The following is a 7,993-nucleotide window of genomic DNA, read 5'->3' as shown; positions in this document are numbered from 1 at the left end:
TTCAGCAGCCTCCCGTGCCCTGCTTACACTTGGGCGTCTGCTGCATTCTTCATGAGCTCTGCCCTCTCCAGCCCTCTCCAGAACCATCGGCTGGGGTGACTCGAGCGGACAACCACTCGCTGAAGGGGACAGAGGGCCCTGACACCAAGGGACTCACGTCCGCTCTCTTCTCGGGCGCACAGGACACAGCTGGACGTACAAGGAGGCCTCAGGTCCATGTGGGACGACGGCGGCATGCCCCCAGCCCCCAGTCGTTGCCAGTGACCTGGCCCAACTTTCCCATTCCCTGCACGTGGGATTGCTGAAGGGCGGCTGTGCATGGGCAGGTCCACGCTGTGTGGGCCACCACAGCCCCCATCCCTAGCACAGTGCTGGAGCCGGGGCCCGTGCGGGGATCCGGGCTCCGCGGACAATGCCCATGGCGCCTGGCATCTCCCTGCAGGCCCAGAGTCTTCCACTCACCTCTCTTGGGTCACGCCGCACCAAGTTCCGGCCCCCGAGGCCCGCTGAAAGACACAAGGGGCAAACGGTCTCCTAAGCAATGGCACCGAGGGAGCTGTCCTGCGAGGTGGATTGGGTCCGGAGGCCGGGCGGAACGCCTCACGACCTCGAGCGGGACCCCTGACGGGCAACAGACAGGCCAGGGCCAGCACGGGGAGCCCCGAGGGTACGATGGCCTCACGCCCACAACTGCGGCGCACCTCCAGGGTCCCCAGGGTCTGGGGGAGGCTGATCCCCGGCACAGACGCCTGTCTTGGGCCCTCAGCGTAATCCTATTGAGCATGATTTTTTAGGTCATCATCGCTCTTCGAGACCACTTGAGTTCTCATCACTGACCCAAGCAAGCTGGTGGCGATGCGTGCGGCCTCGGGGCACCCCGAAGCTGCTTACCGGGGCTGCATTCCCGCACCGCGTCCATGCCCCCGGGGTCCTGAGACGTGAGACCTCTGGGCAGGGCGGGGCCAAGCAAGACGTGCTCATCTGGGCGAGCTTCTCGATTGTGGATGGGTTTCTAAGGAGAGACGGAGAGACCAGCTGTCCAAAACGTCCTGGTCTGAAGCGCCTGCCGTGCGGCCCAGGGCCCCCTTTCCCGGAGTCCTGGCCACTGGGGGCCCGGCAGAGTTCGGAGCCAAGCATGGCAGGTGTCCGCCAGGAAGGAGCCGGGCCCAAGGGCCCGGCTGCCCTTTCCGGGGCATCCCCAAAGCAATGGAGACCGTGGTCCCTGTGGGAGCCCAGCCTTCTGGAGAACGGCCCCTGACCATTGGCATGGACCACAGGGCTTTGGCCGGGTCCCCCCGCTGTCTCCCGGAGTGGCGAGCCAAGAGCGGCGGCCCGGGAGGTTTGGCCAGGACGCCGCCCACCCTCTCCTGGAGCCACCTGGGAGCCAAGGACCTGAGCCCCTGCCCGGGAAGCCAAAGGTTGCCGGGGCCCAGGGCTCCCCCACGGCCGAGCGGGGAAAGCCAGGTCACTCTCCAACCACGGCAGCAAGGCACACCGCCCGCTGGCCGCTCTGGACGAGGGACCTGACTCGGCCCGTGCAGTGCCGCTTCACCACGACCCTATCCCGGGTGCTTGAGAGTCTCAGGTGAGAGGCTGAGCCCCAAACGGCTGCTGTGGCCTGGGACGTGCAGTTTCTGCCCCCCCGCCCCAGTGGAACCGTGCCGTCTGGCCAGCTCAACGAATCCTCGTGGGCTCTTCGGAAGTGGCCTCCCGGGGCCCCAAACGCCTTGGTCGTCTGCAGGACGGGACAGGAGCTCGGGCCAGTGCAGCCCGCAGAAACCTGCCATGGGCCGGGCCTTGAGCAACAAGGTGTTGCTCAAGGGGCACAGTGGGCCTCCGAGACCACGGGTCTCACGTCCACTCCCCTTTCTGGGCCCCCCGACACGCCGCAATTGATCAGGAGGCCTCGGGTGCACCTGGGCCTTGGGCGGCCAGCCCGCGCTTTCCAGGCCTTGTCAGCCCCCCGGCCCACGTTTCGCGATCCCTGCCCCCTGGGATGGCTCAGGGGCACACGCTCACGGGGACTTCGGTGCCGTCCGGACAATGAGGACCCGCATCCCCAGCCCAGGCCCAGCTGCGGAGTCCCCTGCTGGGGGTCCCCGCTTCCCGATGCCAGGCCAAGGGGTCTGGGGCCTCCCTCGGAGCCCAGAGGCTTCCGCTCACCTCTCCTGGTGGGAGACGCGCCAAGAACCTTGCCAGCCAGGCCCGCTGAAAGACACAAGGACACAAGGGTGGCTAAGCCCTGGCTCTCGGGCAGCTGTCCGGGGAAGAGGCCTGGGTCGGTAGACCAGCTGGAACGCCAGAACACCCCGTCGGCACCCGCAGGGTGCACCGACGTCCGGGGGCCCACAGCAGAGAGGCCTCGAGAGGTGGTTCTCCTCCCGCGGCCACCTGCAGCGCACCCTCACTGCCCCGACGCTCTGGGGGAGGCTGACCCCGGCACGGTCCCCTGCCTTGGGCCTCAGCGTAATCCTATTGAGCGTGATTTTTAGGTCCTCATCGCTCTTCGAGACCATATGAGTTCTCATCATTGACCCAAGCACGCCGAGGCGACGCGGGAGGTCCCCCTACCACCCAGAAGCTGCTTACCGAGGCTGCTCTCAGGACAGCGCCATACCCCGGCTTCCTGAGGCATGGGACCTGGCGGCGGGGCTGGGCGATGCAAGACTTGGTGGTCAGGGCCAGATCCTCGCTTGGGGATGGGGGCCTAAGGAGGGAGGGGGAGGCCGGCCGTCGGAACGGCGTGCTCGCTGGCCCGTGCCATGCCGCCAAGAACTCTCCAGCCCGAAGCCCTGGCCGGTGCTGTCCAGGCGGGGCGGCTGACCCACCCAGGGCTCGGGTCCGCGGGCAAGGGGCAGGACACAAGGGACCCGCTGCCCATCCCTGGCCTTCCCCAAATCCACGGAGATCCGGGCCCCCGTGGGAGCCTCCCCTTGCTAGGAAAGGCCCCAGAGCATGGCCTGGAGCACAGGGATTTCCAGTGCTCCCCCCGATGTCTGCCGGGGCCCCAAGCAAAGCGTGGCGCACCCGGAAGTGAGGGCCCGAAGGACGCCTTCCCACACATGGGGACCCGCGGTGGTCTAGGGACCCGGGCCCTGGCACTCGCAGCCAACGGTGGCCCCCAGGCCCTGATCGCCCAGGGCGAAAAAGGGAATCGCGTCTCACCGTCTCCCACCAAGCAGCGCAAGGCGGGAGACCGCGGCCCGCCCTGCAGGAGGGTCCTGACTCTCCCCTTGTGGCGGCGCTTCCTCTGGGGGCCTCAGAGGACCGGCTCAGCCCCATGGCCTGCTGTGGCCCGGGGCTCGCCACTCTTCCCCTGGGCCAGGGAAACCTTGCTGACCTCGGGAAATCCGAGGAAACATTCGAGGGCTGTACTTCAGCAGCCTCCCGTGCCCTGCTTACACTTGGGCGTCTGCTGCATTCTTCATGAGCTCTGCCCTCTCCAGCCCTCTCCAGAACCATCGGCTGGGGTGACTCGAGCGACAACCACTCGCTGAAGGGGACAGAGGGCCCTGACACCAAGGGACTCACGTCCGCTCTCTTCTCGGGCGCACAGGACACAGCTGGACGTACAAGGAGGCCTCAGGTCCATGTGGGACGACGGCGGCATGCCCCCAGCCCCCAGTCGTTGCCAGTGACCTGGCCCAACTTTCCCATTCCCTGCACGTGGGATTGCTGAAGGGCGGCTGTGCATGGGCAGGTCAACGCTGTGTGGGCCACCACAGCCCCCCATCCCTAGCACAGTGCTGGAGCCGGGGCCCGTGCGGGGATCCGGGCTCCGCGGACAATGCCCATGGCGCCTGGCATCTCCCTGCAGGCCCAGAGTCTTCCACTCACCTCTCTTGGGTCACGCCGCACCAAGTTCCGGCCCCCGAGGCCCGCTGAAAGACACAAGGGGCAACGGTCTCCTAAGCAATGGCACCGAGGGAGCTGTCCTGCGAGGTGGATTGGGTCCGGAGGCCGGGCGGAACGCCTCACGACCTCGAGCGGACCCCTGACGGGCACAGACAGGCCAGGGCCAGCACGGGGAGCCCCGAGGGTACGATGGCCTCACGCCCACAACTGCGGCGCACCTCCAGGGTCCCCAGGGTCTGGGGGAGGCTGATCCCGGCACAGACGCCTGTCTTGGGCCTCAGCGTAATCCTATTGAGCATGATTTTTAGGTCATCATCGCTCTTCGAGACCACTTGAGTTCTCATCACTGACCCAAGCAAGCTGGTGGCGATGCGTGCGGCCTCGGGGCACCCCGAAGCTGCTTACCGGGGCTGCATTCCGCACCGCGTCCATGCCCCCGGGTCCTGAGACGTGAGACCTCTGGGCAGGGCGGGGCCAAGCAAGACGTGCTCATCTGGGCGAGCTTCTCGATTGTGGATGGGTTTCTAAGGAGAGACGGAGAGACCAGCTGTCCAAACGTCCTGGTCTGAAGCGCCTGCCGTGCGGCCCAGGGCCCCCTTTCCCGGAGTCCTGGCCACTGGGGGCCCGGCAGAGTTCGGAGCCAAGCATGGCAGGTGTCCGCCAGGAAGGAGCCGGGCCCAAGGGCCCGGCTGCCCTTTCCGGGGCATCCCAAAGCAATGGAGACCGTGGTCCCTGTGGGAGCCCAGCCTTCTGGAGAACGGCCCCTGACCATGGCATGGACCACAGGGCTTTGGCCGGGTCCCCGCTGTCTCCCGGAGTGGCGAGCCAAGAGCGGCGGCCCGGGAGGTTTGGCCAGGACGCCGCCCACCCTCTCCTGGAGCCACCTGGGAGCCAAGGACCTGAGCCCCTGCCCGGGAAGCCAAAGGTTGCCGGGGCCCAGGGCTCCCCCACGGCCGAGCGGGGAAAGCCAGGTCACTCTCCACCACGGCAGCAAGGCACACCGCCCGCTGGCCGCTCTGGACGAGGGACCTGACTCGGCCCGTGCAGTGCCGCTTCACCACGACCCTATCCCGGGTGCTTGAGAGTCTCAGGTGAGAGGCTGAGCCCCAACGGCTGCTGTGGCCTGGGACGTGCAGTTTCTGCCCCCCCGCCCCAGTGGAACCGTGCCGTCTGGCCAGCTCAACGAATCCTCGTGGGCTCTTCGGAAGTGGCCTCCCGGGGCCCCCAAACGCCTTGGTCGTCTGCAGGACGGGACAGGAGCTCGGGCCAGTGCAGCCCGCAGAAACCTGCCATGGGCCGGGCCTTGAGCAACAAGGTGTTGCTCAAGGGCACAGTGGCCTCCGAGACCACGGGTCTCACGTCCACTCCCTTTCTGGGCCCCCCGGACACGCCGCAATTGATCAGGAGGCCTCGGGTGCACCTGGGCCTTGGGCGGCCAGCCCGCGCTTTCCAGGCCTTGTCAGCCCCCCGGCCCACGTTTCGCGATCCCTGCCCCTGGGATGGCTCAGGGGCACACGCTCACGGGGACTTCGGTGCCGTCCGGACAATGAGGACCCGCATCCCCAGCCCAGGCCCAGCTGCGGAGTCCCTGCTGGGGTCCCCGCTTCCCGATGCCAGGCCAAGGGGTCTGGGGCCTCCCTCGGAGCCCAGAGGCTTCCGCTCACCTCTCCTGGTGGGAGACGCGCCAAGAACCTTGCCAGCCAGGCCCGCTGAAAGACACAAGGACACAAGGGTGGCTAAGCCCTGGCTCTCGGGCAGCTGTCCGGGGAAGAGGCCTGGGTCGGTAGACCAGCTGGAACGCCAGAACACCCCGTCGGCACCCGCAGGTGCACCGACGTCCGGGGGCCACAGCAGAGAGCCTCGAGAGGTGGTTCTCCTCCCGCGGCCACCTGCAGCGCACCCTCACTGCCCCGACGCTCTGGGGGAGGCTGACCCCGGCACGGTCCCCTGCCTTGGGCCTCAGCGTAATCCTATTGAGCGTGATTTTTAGGTCCTCATCGCTCTTCGAGACCATATGAGTTCTCATCATTGACCCAAGCACGCCCGAGGCGACGCGGGAGGTCCCCTACCACCCAGAAGCTGCTTACCGAGGCTGCTCTCAGGACAGCGCCATACCCCGGCTTCCTGAGGCATGGGACCTGGCGGCGGGGCTGGGCGATGCAAGACTTGGTGGTCAGGGCCAGATCCTCGCTTGGGGATGGGGGCCTAAGGAGGGAGGGGGGAGGCCGGCCGTCGGAACGGCGTGCTCGCTGGCCCGTGCCATGCCGCCAAGAACTCTCCAGCCCGAAGCCCTGGCCGGTGCTGTCCAGGCGGGCGGCTGACCCACCCAGGGCTCGGGTCCGCGGGCAAGGGGCAGGACACAAGGGACCCGCTGCCCATCCCTGGCCTTCCCAAATCCACGGAGATCCGGGCCCCCGTGGGAGCCTCCCCTTGCTAGGAAAGGCCCCAGAGCATGGCCTGGAGCACAGGGATTTCCAGTGCTCCCCCGATGTCTGCCGGGGCCCCAAGCAAAGCGTGGCGCACCCGGAAGTGAGGGCCCGAAGGACGCCTTCCCACACATGGGGACCGCGGTGGTCTAGGGACCCGGGCCCTGGCACTCGCAGCCAACGGTGGCCCCCAGGCCCTGATCGCCCAGGGCGAAAAAGGGAATCGCGTCTCACCGTCTCCCACCAAGCAGCGCAAGGCGGGAGACCGCGGCCCGCCCTGCAGGAGGGTCCTGACTCTCCCCTTGTGGCGGCGCTTCCTCTGGGGGCCTCAGAGGACCGGCTCAGCCCCATGGCCTGCTGTGGCCCGGGGCTCGCCACTCTTCCCCTGGGCCAGGGAAACCTTGCTGACTCGGGAAATCCGAGGAAACATTCGAGGGCTGTACTTCAGCAGCCTCCCGTGCCCTGCTTACACTTGGGCGTCTGCTGCATTCTTCATGAGCTCTGCCCTCTCCAGCCCTCTCCAGAACCATCGGCTGGGGTGACTCGAGCGACAACCACTCGCTGAAGGGGACAGAGGGCCCTGACACCAAGGGACTCACGTCCGCTCTCTTCTCGGGCGCACAGGACACAGCTGGACGTACAAGGAGGCCTCAGGTCCATGTGGGACGACGGCGGCATGCCCCCAGCCCCCAGTCGTTGCCAGTGACCTGGCCCAACTTTCCCATTCCCTGCACGTGGGATTGCTGAAGGGCGGCTGTGCATGGGCAGGTCCACGCTGTGTGGGCCACCACAGCCCCCATCCCTAGCACAGTGCTGGAGCCGGGGCCCGTGCGGGGATCCGGGCTCCGCGGACAATGCCCATGGCGCCTGGCATCTCCCTGCAGGCCCAGAGTCTTCCACTCACCTCTCTTGGGTCACGCCGCACCAAGTTCCGGCCCCCGAGGCCCGCTGAAAGACACAAGGGGCAACGGTCTCCTAAGCAATGGCACCGAGGGAGCTGTCCTGCGAGGTGGATTGGGTCCGGAGGCCGGGCGGAACGCCTCACGACCTCGAGCGGACCCCTGACGGGCACAGACAGGCCAGGGCCAGCACGGGGAGCCCCGAGGGTACGATGGCCTCACGCCCACAACTGCGGCGCACCTCCAGGGTCCCCAGGGTCTGGGGGAGGCTGATCCCGGCACAGACGCCTGTCTTGGGCCTCAGCGTAATCCTATTGAGCATGATTTTTAGGTCATCATCGCTCTTCGAGACCACTTGAGTTCTCATCACTGACCCAAGCAAGCTGGTGGCGATGCGTGCGGCCTCGGGGCACCCCGAAGCTGCTTACCGGGGCTGCATTCCGCACCGCGTCCATGCCCCCGGGTCCTGAGACGTGAGACCTCTGGGCAGGGCGGGGCCAAGCAAGACGTGCTCATCTGGGCGAGCTTCTCGATTGTGGATGGGTTTCTAAGGAGAGACGGAGAGACCAGCTGTCCAAACGTCCTGGTCTGAAGCGCCTGCCGTGCGGCCCAGGGCCCCCTTTCCCGGAGTCCTGGCCACTGGGGGCCCGGCAGAGTTCGGAGCCAAGCATGGCAGGTGTCCGCCAGGAAGGAGCCGGGCCCAAGGGCCCGGCTGCCCTTTCCGGGGCATCCCAAAGCAATGGAGACCGTGGTCCCTGTGGGAGCCCAGCCTTCTGGAGAACGGCCCCTGACCATGGCATGGACCACAGGGCT

At 67.3% G+C, this 7,993-nt stretch overlaps 5 non-coding genes across 5 annotated transcripts; all 5 read right to left on the bottom strand.

The window, feature by feature from the left end:
- Positions 1-756: 756 nt before the first annotated feature.
- Positions 757-839, bottom strand: LOC123936136. The gene has a single exon (XR_006817090.1). It is a non-coding gene; the product is annotated as a small nucleolar RNA SNORD115 (small nucleolar RNA).
- A 1,617-nt stretch (positions 840-2,456) lies between these two features.
- Positions 2,457-2,537, bottom strand: LOC123936166. Its single transcript, XR_006817119.1, has one exon. It is a non-coding gene; the product is annotated as a small nucleolar RNA SNORD115 (small nucleolar RNA).
- Positions 2,538-4,127: 1,590 nt separating this feature from the next.
- On the bottom strand, positions 4,128-4,208 carry LOC123936196. The gene has a single exon (XR_006817147.1). It is a non-coding gene; the product is annotated as a small nucleolar RNA SNORD115 (small nucleolar RNA).
- A 1,601-nt stretch (positions 4,209-5,809) lies between these two features.
- On the bottom strand, positions 5,810-5,890 carry LOC123936165. The gene has a single exon (XR_006817118.1). It is a non-coding gene; the product is annotated as a small nucleolar RNA SNORD115 (small nucleolar RNA).
- Positions 5,891-7,475: 1,585 nt separating this feature from the next.
- Positions 7,476-7,556, bottom strand: LOC123936195. Its single transcript, XR_006817146.1, has one exon. It is a non-coding gene; the product is annotated as a small nucleolar RNA SNORD115 (small nucleolar RNA).
- Positions 7,557-7,993: the final 437 nt, after the last annotated feature.

Source organism: Meles meles, unplaced genomic scaffold (genome assembly GCF_922984935.1).
Source record: "Meles meles unplaced genomic scaffold, mMelMel3.1 paternal haplotype, whole genome shotgun sequence".
Taxonomy (NCBI): domain Eukaryota; kingdom Metazoa; phylum Chordata; class Mammalia; order Carnivora; family Mustelidae; genus Meles; species Meles meles.
The sequence above is the reverse complement of the archived record's forward strand: the minus strand, read 5'-3'. Positions and strand labels throughout refer to the sequence as shown.